The sequence below is a fragment of the Panthera tigris genome, chromosome A1 (assembly GCF_018350195.1).
Source record: "Panthera tigris isolate Pti1 chromosome A1, P.tigris_Pti1_mat1.1, whole genome shotgun sequence".
NCBI classification, from domain to species: Eukaryota; Metazoa; Chordata; class Mammalia; order Carnivora; family Felidae; genus Panthera; species Panthera tigris.
Genome location: NC_056660.1, coordinates 8,878,285 through 8,891,819, shown reverse-complemented (window position 1 = coordinate 8,891,819; position 13,535 = coordinate 8,878,285). Strand labels below are relative to the sequence as shown.

Below are 13,535 nucleotides of genomic sequence, written 5' to 3'. Positions count from 1 at the left end.
TTGGATATAAAAGACGTGAACACCGTATTTGTAAAATGACTTACTCTATACCATTTGTAAAATGCCAACTCTATACCATAAAACAGATTTAAATCTTTGTAAATGCCCATGTGCTATGTGTGTGAGGAGACAGAGGGTATATGGGAAATCTCTGTACCTTCCCCTCAATTTTGCTGTGAACCTAAAACTGTTCTAAAAAAGTCTTGATTTTTTAAAAAAACATTTATTTTGAATCTTTTTCAAATTTTAAACACAAGAAAGGCCTTAATAAGTGTACAAAAAACAGGTACAAATAACACAATCTAATCAAGATAAAACTAGAAATCGGTACCACAAAAAATCTCTACTTCTCTTAAATAATACACACACACGCACACGCACACGCGCACACACACACACACACACGCACATGCACCAACATATACACTGTACATATTTCTGGGGTTAAAGGGGAAACCAAAACTGCATCAATGTAACATTAAAAAAATAATCACAGGGTGCCTGGGTGGCTCAGTCGGTTAAGCATCCGACTTTGGCTCAGGTCGTAATCTCAACATTCGTGGGTTTGAGCCCTGCATTGGGCTCTGTGCTGACAGTTCTGGGCCTGGAGCCTGCTTCACATTTTGTGTCTTCCCTTCTCTCTCTGCCCCTCCCCTGCTCATGCTCTGTGTCTCTCTGTCTCTCAAAAATAAATTAAAAATGTTAAAAAATTTTTAAAAAGTTTTCTTTTTAATGTTTATTTATTTTGAGAGAGAGAGAGAGCGGGGGAGGGGCAGAGAGAGAGGGAGAGAGACAATCCCAAGCAGGCTCTATGCTGTCAGCGCAGAGCCCAACATGGGGCTCAAACCCACAAACCATGCGATCATGACCTGAGCTGAAAGAAAGAGTTGGACACTTAACTGACTGAGCCACCCAGGCATCCCTAGAGAAGCCTTAAATTGACAGTATAAGCTTCCACCTTAAGAAATTAAGAAATAAAGATCAAATTAAACCCAATCCAAGCAGAAGAAAGGAAATAACAAAAAAAGAAATTAACGTAATCGAAAACAGAAAAATTCCAGGGAAAATCAGTGAAATAAAAAACAGATTCCCTGAAAATATCAGTAAAGTTGATAAACTCCTAGACATACTAAGAAAAAAAAAAGAAGGTATTGATATTAGGAATGAAAGAGGTGATATCACTATATATCTTGCAGATATTAAAAGAATAATAACAAAATTAGGAACAATGCTATCCCAATTCATTTCATGACTTACATGAAATGGACAAACTCCTTGAAAGACATAAACTCTCAAAACTCACTTAAGGAGAAATAGCTCATTGATTAGCCCTATGTTTATTAAATAAATTAAATTTATAGTTCACATCCTTCCTACAGCCACCATTTGGTCCCAGATAACTTCCCTGATGACTTCCACCAAATATTTAAGGAAGAAATAATACCAATTCTACTCAAGTTCTTTCATAAAGTTGGAGGAGGAGGGATCACTTCTCAATTCATATTGTAAGGACACTATTCTGATACCAAAACATGACAAGAATATTGCAAGGAAACTGCAGACCAATATCCCTCATGAACACTGATGCAAAAATCTTTTGTTTAAGTTTATTTATTTGAGAGAGAGAGAGAGAGAGAGAGAGAGAGAGCAGGGAAGGGACAGAGAGAAGGAAAGAGAGAGAGTTCCAAGCAGGCTCTGCACTGTCAGCACAGAGCCCTACGCAGGGCTCAAACCTGAGAGCCTTGAGATCATGACCTGAGCAGAAAGCAAGAGCTGGACGCTTAACAGACTGAGCCACTCAGATGCCCCAATGCAAAAATCTTTAACAAAATACTAGTCAATGCAATCCAGCAAGAGAGAATGCCTTACACTGCTAAAGACAAAGAAATGCTTTAAGACAAAAGAGGGTGCCACGGAGCTCAGTCAGTTAAGCCACTGGATGTTCACATGGTCTTGAAGCATCATTCTGCAGATTACTTATAATTACAAAGATTAAAAAGAACTTTAACAATGGAGAGATAATAGATAACAACACCAAGCAAGTGGCCAAACTTGTCAGCTATTGCTTCCAAAATACTGTATCATGCGTCATCCCCAAACTCAATGACTTCCAAATGATGGTCATTTATCTTTATAATTCACCTATCTGTGAGTTGGCCGAGTTTTGGCTGATCTAGGCTGGGCTTGGCTAGGTGGTTCTGCTGATCTTGGCTGGGCTCACTCAATTACCTGCGGAGCAGTTGAGGAGCTCTGCTCTAGGCTTGGCTGAGGAAGATTAGCTGAGGCAATTCAGATCACACATGTCTTTTCCTCCTCCTGGACCCAGCAGGCTGGTCCAGACATATTATTCTCATGGCAAGAGCAGAAGTACAAGACAGCGGGTCCAACTGCATAAGCACTTTTCAAGGTTGTTGTGTCATATCTGTTAACATCCCACTGGCCAGAGGAAATCACATGGCTGAGCCTAGGAGCAGGAAATTAATTACACCTTTGTCTCAGTGGGACAGTGCCGGAAAATTATGTTTGACTTTGCTTTAATTAAAAGCCGAGGAAAACAGAGGGGATTGAATTCAGAGATGCTAAGATCTCTTTGGGATCTGACATTTTAGAATTAAACCGTACAGCTCCCATTCCCAGAAATGGGGCAAAGAGGAGGGAGATGGGCAAAGAGCGTGGGCCATTTTGACTGATTCAGGTCACTGGAGTGGCCAGGGCCTGTCGACAACGCATCAGAAGTGCCCCTAACTGGAGGCTTAATTCCACCTAAGTTACCAAAGAAAAAAATATTCATTACATTTTATAAGTACATAACCATTCCCAGCCTTCTTCATTCAGTTTGTCATTTACAATTCAGAGTAATCGTAGTGGCACATTTTAAATCAAGCTGAGGAAGATATATAATAAATGCATGTATTTTTAGAAGCCTGCTTCAGCTTCATGGAAAAAAAATACACAGCCAAGGAACATAATCGGAAAAGAGATAAAATTCATAGTCTAGGCCAGAACATTTAATTTGTTGCAATATGCATAAGAGAACAATGTGGCAGCGGGAGATTTCTGACTTCATCTTGAGTGATTCATAGACTCACTCATTTCAGTGCGTTGCCAGTTACATCAGGGATGGATTCTGAGGCAGCGAGGTGCGCCCTGTAACATCAGAATGAATAAAATTCACATCACAGATTCTATTATGAGGCTGCTGGCCTCTATGGAGCTTTGTAGGTGACCACGAAGGAGACATCTGGGCAGTAGGGGAGGGGGAAGCCGCCTGCTTAGAATGAAGCCTCACATGTCTGAAATGGAATATTATGGACTCTAAAAATAGGTGCTAAGTAACCACTCTGTCAGGAAATAATAGATCACACAGTTGAGCTTTCCACTTAGGAAATGTGAAAGGACTTTTCTTTTTCTCTGCTGTGATCTGTCACAGTGGGGAAGAAGAAAGCACCCTTCAGAAACAGAACTCAGAATCTGGACACAGGGGTATTCTGTACCTTCTCCATCTAGGTCACTTTTTTAAATTTTCTTCATGTAATGTTGAGTGGTGAGAGTTTTTCCGGATCCTTTTGCTAAGAGTAGAGTCTCTGTTACATTCTTGGACCAGGGTTCTGGGGACTGGATGGCTAGGAAGCTGCTGCCTTCAGCAAAATACCCACACCCTGTCCTCACTCTCACCTTCAATCGGTGCTTTTCTCAAATGAGTATTGTAAAGTTATTCCTTTGAGTTACAGATAGTTCAAACACAAGCCATGGCTGACGGCGACAGGAAAGGGAAGGAGTGTAGGGAAAAACGATTGGGTGAAGGGAAGGGTTATGAATCAGATTGCATCCCCCCAAAATGCATACATGACGCCTTCACCCCCAGTGTGACTGTTTTTAGAGATGGGGCCTTTAAAGAGGTAGTTGAGGTTAAAGGAGGTTGTAAGGGTGGGGCCCTAACCCAACAGAGCTGACGTCCTTACATGAAGAGGAAGAGACACCAGGATGCTGGTGCAGACAAGAAGCCATGCGAGGACACGGCAAGATGGCGCCATCTGGGAGCCAAGGAGAATGGCCTCCGGAGAACCGGGCCTACCAACAGCTTGATCTGGGACTTCCAAGAACTGGGAGAAAATGAATGCTTCTTGTTTAAGCCCCCCAGTCTGTGCTATTTTGCGATGGCTTCCAGGGCTGACTAATACAAGGACTAACACGTATTAATCATGCGCTGGGTGGCCAGCATTGGGATCAACTCTCAGCACGTGTCATTAACTTAATCCTCCCTACGGCCCCGCAAGCGAGGTATACGCGCAGACGGCGTTAGCCTGCTCACGGTCACAGAATGGTGGCCTCTTAGTCTGAACTCATGCCTGCTGGATTTCAAAGCTCAAACCGTTTTCACCGTATTAGAGGTTCTCAAATATTGATGCGCTTCAGAATCGTCGAGGGAGCTTGTTAAAATTTCAGAGGCCTCTATCCCACCCAAGATCTACTGAATGAGCTCAAGGCAGGGGACCCAGGCCTCTGTATTTTTAATAAGCTCCCCCGGGTATGTCGATTCACACCCCTGCCTAGTTCATGAGGCTGTGGGAGGAAAAGTTTGCTGTCTGGTGGTTTTTCAATGCTGCATGGGTAGACAAGCAGCAAAGACCAGGAAAGCTAATTTAGTATCTTTCTCAACCTCTCAACTCCACAGGAATTCCAGAGGCTATAATTTTCATGAGCTTTTATAGAGGGAAGCGTCCAGCAACGTCAATTTAAAATGTAAAAATCGACTCTGCACTGGCACATGATCTTGGGTGATCATGTAGTACCCACGCCCTTGGTTTGGTGAGACGGCTTTCTTACTCTACAGTCTGGGCTATTCACGTGATGACGCTGAGAATTTTCAGCATGGAAATTTCTGTGTTCTCTGACCTATGTTGCTGTCAGCCATATCCAATGCGACAAAGTTTCAAGCAGGACAAAAAAGCCAAATTGTTTGGGAAAGCTAGTAACTACTCCTTAATTCTTAATGTTTTGTGAATTCAGAATTGCTATTGTATTCTCATACAATTATGAGCACCCATGGTTATTTCTGGCCACGGGATTATTAATTTGTGTGGGCAACCAGACAAATATCACCTATTCCTTCCCTGACAAGGTTTCCTGAACTGTCTAATTAGTTTCAAGGAGAAAGATACTCACTTGTACAAGCCAGCCCATTATTTTCTTAACATCAAGGAGTATCCTGTCTCGGCAAATGTCATCCCTGAAGCTATGGATTTGCTGGGCTGCCTCGCAATCAGACAGGAACATAATTTGCTTTTACGTGATATTTTTGAGGCTCCATTTTTTATTTCTTTCCCCCTATTTTAAGAATGCAATGAATTCAGGAGCTCAGTTTGGCTTCAAGGATTGTTAGCTACTTCCTAACTGTCCCTCTAGGGAAAGAGGGAGGAAGGGGGGGACCAAGGAGATAGCAAAAATCAATAGAGTCTGCTTGAATTCTCTGTCTCCCTCCATCCGACGCCAAGAACCTGAGTGAAGTGTGCTCTCAGCGTAGGGGAAGCCAGCCTGAGTGCCAATCAACCACAGGCAGGAGGCTATGTCAGCTCGGACAGAGGCGGCTGTAGGGGAGAGCAGACCTCCTATTTTCTTGCAGCTCTTTTTTTTTTTTTTTTGCCAGGGGGAAACAAATACAGGAAGAACGTTGCTTCTCAAAAGAGCCTCTACAGAGAACAACCCGCAAGCACCCGGAAGAAAAACAGACCCCAGTGAAAAAGTCTCTGCTAAGGTCACAGAATTGTGCACCTTAAAAGGGGTGAATGTTATGGTATGCAGATTATTATACCCAGCTAAAAAAAAAAAAAAAAAAAAAAAAAGGTTGTACAAGAAAATAAAATACGCCAAGGGATTCTGTTTTACATCCCAAAAGGAGGAAGAGAAAGGTGTGAGGAAGAGTGAGGAAGCACACACATGCACAAAGAACCTGGAAGTCCCAACAGACAGGGCACCTGGCTCTGTTCTCACCATGTGCACACGGTATGTGTTTACAGGTCTCCTGTCACGGGGGGCAAGTCTCACTTTACGTCAGAAGAGTCCCATGCCCGTGGAGTCAAAGGGAAAAGAGTTTGGGGGCACCTGGGTGGCTCAGTCGGTTAAGCGTCCGACTTCGGCTCAGGTCGTGATCTCGCGGTCTGTGAGTTCGAGCCCCGCGTCGGGCACTGTGCTGACAGCTCGGAGCCTGGAGCCTGCTTCGGATTCTGTGTCTCCCTCTCTGTCTCTGTCTCTGTCCCTCCCCTGCTCATACTCTGTCTCTCTCTCAAAAATAAACATTAAAAAAATTGTTTAAAAAAAGGGAAAAGAGGTTTTCTCCCAAAGTAGCAACAAAATGGCAGAAGCCCCAAGATTATATACTTATTTATTTGACTTAGATTTATCACTTAGTTGACTTATATCTCCCAGTACTACCCATGAGATAAAAGGAGACCCCTCTTTAGGTTGGACTATAGGACCATGGCCTTGTTCTTCCTCTGTGACCCACGCTTTCCCTCAGCAGTGACTCACCCCACTCTTGACTCTTACGAGAAGCTACTTCATCTCAATTATAAACTATTCACAAGCATAGCATCTCTGGAGGCAGCTTCGGTCATAAAACTGGCGTCTTTGCTCAGCTTTGACCTATGCGTGCTAGGTCATTCAGGGTCCACCTCTCAGCCACCAGCCCTTGAGCCAAGGGACATCCTGGTTCTCCAGGCACAACTGACTGAAAAGGTTCTAACGACCCCAGCTTGGGACCGTTGCTCCTCTGTTCCCTCACTTTGAATGTCCCGGACAAGTGTCTGGGCACACAGTCTAGGGCAAGTTTAACCACTAAGATCATAGCTGTCCTTCTCTTATTCAAGTTTTCCTTTCAGTCATTCCTTGGCCTTGTAACCCAGGCCAAGAGTTCTTTCTTCTTGCTGACCTTAAATGATCAATGCCCAAGAAAGATGCATAGGTGAAAACTGACACTATATTTACATTATATTATATTCATATATGTGTAAATACATGTATATATAGATATAGAGTATGGTCTGGAAGGATATACACTGAACCAGAGAGAGCGGGTATCTTTGGAGAGGGGAGTGAAGCTAGACAGGGGCCCAAGAGGAACCACTGCTTTGTCTTTGCTATTTGTTTCTGTGTATGTCTTTACAATTTTTAAAATAGCAAGAAATGTTTGATGAGTGGAGAAAATTTTAATTGCATGAAATAACTCTTGCTGGAACAATCAAAGTGTACCCAGACATAGATTGCGTAAGAGGATCGAATTAGTTCCCCAAGTCCTCGTGTGTGAGTCCACTTTTCTTAAAAATAACATACTAGGCAGATGCACCTGGGTGGCTCAGTTGGTTAAGAATCTGACTTTGGCTCAGGTCTTGATCTCGTGGTTTGTGAGTTCGAGCCCCTCACCGAGCTCTGTGCTGACAGCTCGGAGCCTGGAGCCTGCTTCGGACTCTGGGTCTCCTGTTCTCTTTTCCCCTCTCTGGCTCGCGCTCTGTCTCTCTCTCTCTTTCAAAAATGAATAAATGTTTAATAAAAAAATAAAAAAGTTTAAAATTAAATAAACTTAAAAAATATATACTATGTGATAGTTGGGCTATGTCAAAAAAAAAAAAGGGATAAAGAATAATACAAGGACACTCATGTCCTCCTCACCTAAGAAATCAAACATTGCTAATACAATAAAGTGCCCCCCACCCGCCCCCCCTTGTCATTTCTACTCAACAATTCCAAGAGAATCGAGAACTACTCATCATTCTGTGACCAACATAGTAACTGCTGTTGGAGTTGCCCTAAGTTTTCCAGATGGGAATTCCAGAAAATGCCTCTCAGGAAACAGAGTTCTAGAAGGGATTTGAGGAAAGCCTTGGGCTTTTTTTTTTTTTTTAAACCATTTTGTGTTATCTGCATAATGCTCTCTTCCTTTGGCAAGAAGGTATTCGTTGGGAGGATGCCCGAATCAAAGTCAGCAACAAACTCTGGGGGCAGCAGCCCCTTGTGCAATGACCGGCCGGCTCCCCGTGAACATGTTCTCCACGACCCTGTGTCCGCTGTGCCCCCTGGTAATGAAGAATTGGCTGTCAGCCACTCATTTTGCATGTACGTCGGGGCAGGCCATCAGATCAGCATTCTACCGGAAGGCGGCTCTGTGACCCTGCAGCTGAACGACACTGTTGCTTTCTGAAAACTAATAGGAAATAGAGGAAGTAGAGATTGCTGGTGAATGAAACCTTTTGTGTCCTTGTTTTATTAGCACTTGAAATTGGGTTTCCTCCAATATATTTATTTCCATTCTGCAAGCTCAAGTGTGATGGATATGCCTTTGGAAATTAATGACGCAATTAAAGAATCTGTCCCCTCTGGATCACTTGCTGGGGGTTACAGGTGTTTTTCATCTTGTTCTTTCAGCAGATCTGATGAAGCCCAAGTTGATTTTATATAAATAGACGAAAGAATGCTTGCAAAGATTGCCTATAAATAGGAACCACGAACTGAACTTTTCCTAACAGCAAAGATTCTGTTTTTGATCATTCTAACCCCTGCTTTGGGGGGGGGGGGCACGTTATTATTTCCAGTTATTGTTGTTATTTGTTTTCCTGAAAGAAATACAATTTAAATAATGCTAACTAGGGGCGCCTGGGTGGCGCAGTCGGTTAAGCGTCCAACTTCAGCCAGGTCACGATCTCGCGGTCCGTGAGTTCGAGCCCCGCGTCAGGCTCCGGGCTGATGGCTCGGAGCCTGGAGCCTGTTTCCGATTCTGTGTCTCCCTCTCTCTCTGCCCCTCCCCCGTTCATGCTCTGTCTCTCTCTGTCCCAAAAATAAATAAAAAACGTTGAAAAAAAAAATAAATAATGCTAACTATATTGATTTACCTGTATGTTAGTGCCTGGTGATAAGGCCTGGAGTTCCCCTCGATTTTATAATTGTACCCAGGACGTGACACATACATTGTCTCTGAAAATACCTAGTGCTCTGCCAATTAGCAGCATCGGCTTTCATGTCAATTTGAAAAGGTCTAGATGTGAAGGGATGGCATACCCCTACCAGAATGATCCCTCTTAGGTTCCCATAATTAAAGAGAGGTGCTCACCGGGTCTGCCTCATGCATCCGTCACGGAGCCAGAATAGGGAATGGAAATGGTTCACTGATCAAAATACCAGAATTAGCTCCATCTGATTCGAATCTCTTTCCTTAACACCATCCAGAGTTCCTCTAACTTGGAAAATTAAAAAGACAAAAAAAAAAAAAATCAATTGAGAGTAACTGAAACATCAAGTTTCTCTCTCTCTTCCTTTCTTGGGATCATAATATAGAGCATATATAAGCATTTACACCATAATGTGTTATGTATTATAACTTAGTAAAAGTTAACTTAAATAGAGCCAAATACACTACAATGTCAAATAGCCGTTACGAAGGGTGGTCCTGCCCCCAGTCTCTGCCCCTGCCCCCTGCACGCTGGGGAAGCCCTTCCAGAGACGGCAGTGAGGTCCTGCTGTGATCACCCTCTCCCTTCACCTTCCTGATTAAGTGTATCTGATCCTGATCTTGACCCTGATTAAGTGTACCTTCTTAGTGTCGGTCTCATCCAAATTTTATGCTGATGTGGTCATGACATTTGTCCTAACAAATCAGATAATATGAATGAGCCGTAATTATTTTACCCTCATTTTATGGACAAAAAGTGAGGCCAGAGATGCTCTGACTTGCCCAAGATCCTGTTAGTCAGTGGTGAAGTCAGAGGTAGAATTCTGAATTCCTAGCCCCCAGTGTACCATGCTTCGGCCCGAATGCTCTTGACTTATAAGACTGAAGGATACTAATTAAGGAAAAGCTAATTAATGCCGCACCTTGGGAAACTTGCAACATTACAAACAGGAAGGTCAAGAGAAAACATTCGTTTGAGTAGGCCTCATCTTTGACATCATGTGTCTTCTTAGAGACAGTAAAATTCTTAGGATACTTTTACTGAGGTTTGAGGACTGACACGTGCTTAAAAAGACTGTTTCAAAGAATGTCAGAAACCCTGACGTTCTGTGGATTTGTACTATGTTTGGATTTGCCATCAATTTCTCAGTGATTGTGTTAGCATTTCAAGCCAACTGGGGCTAGGCCAGAGAATGAGAAAATTAGCTGGAAGAATCCAATGCCCTTGATTTAATAGCTGCTTTCATGGAGTTAACATCAGGCTCTTTTTTGGCCAGTAATGATTAATTCTTGTAATGATTCACTTTTCTTCTGCCATGGCTTGTCTAAAATACTTGTCTTACATAACCATCTGTCAGAACTTTTTTCGTTAAAAAAGACACTGAGGCAACTAACAGATCTAAAGGACATTTTTTAGCTATCTCCACAGAACGAAGTTAATTAAGCTCAGGACCCGGTGTCACCTTCAACTTGAGTTGGACTAGTGCCAGCGAGGCACAACCCTGCCAGCAAAGCAGAGAAGTGTGATCCCATCAGAAGGAAGCGGACTGTCCTTTCCCAGTTGAGACACGGTACTCAGGACGCAGTTACAATATCCTACATTTGCCATCGCTCCAAGGGCAATGGGTTGATGGGTCCCCATGACCAGCAGATTCATGGCTCACGCTTTGGTAAAGTCTCTCAAAGCTGCACTTGGCAAGATAACTCATGAGACGGACGTGTTACTCCTCTACTTCAACACAATAGGGTTTTGGATGGAACGGAGTGGGTGCACCCTCTTTTGGTTTATTCGCACTGCATCTAAACCTAGTCCTAATTATATCTGGGCTCCAGGCAGCGATCAGGGCTATACCTTCCATCTCTTGCGGGCTAACAGGGCTCTGCATGACCTGTGAGGTGCCGCATCCTGGGCTGCATGGCCGCTTCCCTGAAATACAACGTGGGTACCTGGTGTTGGCATTTTCCACGGCACTGCAGCAGTGCCCGCGTATCTTCAGAAGAGGACCAAAGGCTGCCGGAGAAGAGGCCTCAAGTTGACAGACTCCCACTCGGAGTCCACAGCGCTCACGGAGATGAAGGGGTTTACATAAACATCTTGCATGAGACAGACAGGCCACACTGTCCTGTGGCCTCAAGAATAAATCTAGTCATTTTCAACCCCCAAGATTTATCTGTCACTCATGCTTCATGTGCATCAAAGGTTGGCTGTCACTCTCCTGCATACGTCCTCCCTTTGGGATCGCAACTGCCATTGCAACCTCTTCTCGGGACATTGCTAGTTATCACAGCAGAGGGCAAACAGGACATGGAATACCATGCATCGGCTCTCTGCACTTTTGCTCATGTTTCATTGGCCAGACCAAGCCAGATGGCCATGCCAGCATAAGCCTCCCCAAGGCAAGCTAGTGGATATTTATGAACAATAAAACAATCCGTAATGCTAATTAAATGCTAGATTCATAGTTTTCAACATCTTTCATTCACAGGCCTTTTGGTAGGCTGGGGACTGCCAAGCCGGCCCATGCCTAGCCGTCATCAAAACCACTATTTACTTGGTGCAGGATGTCCTTTTTTTTTTTTTAAATGTTTATTTTTATTTTTTTTAACGTTTATTTATTTTTGAGACAGAGAGAGACAGAGCATGAATGGGGGAGGGTCAGAGAGAAGGAGACACAGAATCTGAAACAGGCTCCAGGCTCTGAGTGGTCAGCACAGAGCCTGATGCGGGGCTCGAACTCATGGACTGCAAGATGATGACCTGAGCCAAAGTCAGCCGCTTAACCAACTGAGCCATCCAGGCACCCCATTTAATGTTTATTTTTGAGTGAGTGAGACACAAAGCACAAGCAGGGAGGGGTAGAGACAGAGGCAGACACAGAATCCAAAGCAGGCTCCAGCTCTGAGCTGTCAGCAACGGAGCCCAATGCAGGGCTCAAATTCAAGATCTGTGAGATCATGACCTGAGCGAAGTCGGATGCTTAACAGACAGCCACCCAGGCACCCCGGGCACCCAGGCACCCAGGGCACCCAGGCACCTGGTGCTTGAAGTCCTTTGAACTAAGCTTGCCTAAACTAATTTTTTGCTTTACCTTTAATTACATAAAATACACATAAATATATTCTTGTTGTGAGATATTTAGGTGATAAAAATACAACAAGAACCATAAGGTGGTTCCTCAAAAAATTGAAAACATCTACCAAATGGTCCATCAATCCCACTTCTGGAATATATTCAACGGAAAGGAGAACAGGGTCTCAAAAAGATATTCACACATCCATGTTCATAGCAGCACTATTCACCATGGCCAAAAGACAGAAGCAACCCAAGCATCCAACTATGAATAAAGGAATACATGAAATGTGGTTTTATACACACACACACACACACACTAGAATATTATTCAGCCTTAAAAAGGAAGGAAATTCTGACACATGCTATAACATGGATGAACCTTGAAGACATTATGCTAAGTGAAATAAACCAATCACAAAAAGACAAATACTCAGTGATTTCTCTGAAACGAAGTATCTAAAGTAGTCAAATTCATAGTAACAGAAAGTAGAATGGTGATGGCCAGGAGCTGGGAGGAGGCGAAGTGGGGAGTTGGGTGTTTAATAGGGACAGAGTTTCTACTTTGCAAGATGAAAAACTTCTGGAGATCTGTTGCACAACAATGGGAATATATTCAGCGCTCCTGAACTGTATACTTGAAAATGGTGAAGATGATTAATTTTATTTTTTTTAACCACGATTAAACTTTAAAAATTAAGAATACATTGAAAATAAAGCAAAAGTCTCCTGGATGACCACGTTCCAATCTCATTTACCTCTACAGAGGTGACATCTGCTTATTAATTTGATGTGTATGCTTACAATTATTTTTCTATAGGTTTACATAATACATAGATAAAAATAGAATTTGTGTGGATTTTTGGTTTAACACATACTACATAGTATATTTTAATGCTGGTGTATATTCATCCCGTTTTTTTTTTTTTTTAAACGGCCACACTGACCCACAGTATTAAGAGTATAACAGATGATTTAATGATACTACTTCTAATAGACGTTTCCGATGTTTGTACTATAACAATATCTCTTTGAGCTTACGTGAGAGTATTTCTTTATATTAGATAGCTAGAGACGCATTTTGGGATCATACGGTGTGCATATTAACATTTTATCTCCTACTGCCATGTTGCTCTCCAAGAGAGCTGAACCATCCGCGAGGCAGGAAAATAACCATTTGCCTACTTCCTCATTAACACTTGCTATTATCAGTCTCTTCGGTTTTTTCCAGACTGATGGTTGGAAATGATAGCTCATTCCTGTTTGATTTTCATTTCCCTGATTGCTGTTGAAATTGAGGATCTTGTCATTGAGTGGTTGGCCATTTGGATGTTTTTCTCTCAATTGCCTTTCCACATTCTTTGCCCACTGCCCACTTTTCTTTGGTGCTTTCTCTCACTGATGTGTAGGGATTACTTAGACAGTCTGTGTATTTATGCCTTGTCTTTTGTTATATATGTTGTAAATTCCTTTGGCACATTTATTTTCTAAAATCATTCACTGAATTTTTTACTTAGTGGTTCAAAG

The 13,535-nt window shown here is 42.8% G+C and overlaps 1 long non-coding RNA gene across 3 annotated transcripts in view; it reads right to left on the bottom strand.

Annotated features, from left to right (window-relative positions):
- The window catches only part of LOC122240297, a 47,270-nt gene that overhangs the window by 25,565 nt on the left and 8,170 nt on the right, over nucleotides 1–13,535 (bottom strand). For all 3 annotated transcript variants that reach the window (XR_006219800.1, XR_006219807.1, XR_006219806.1), the window contains one exon: nucleotides 9,101–9,227. This is a non-coding gene — a long non-coding RNA (uncharacterized LOC122240297). The remainder of the gene's footprint in view (nucleotides 1–9,100; nucleotides 9,228–13,535) is intronic.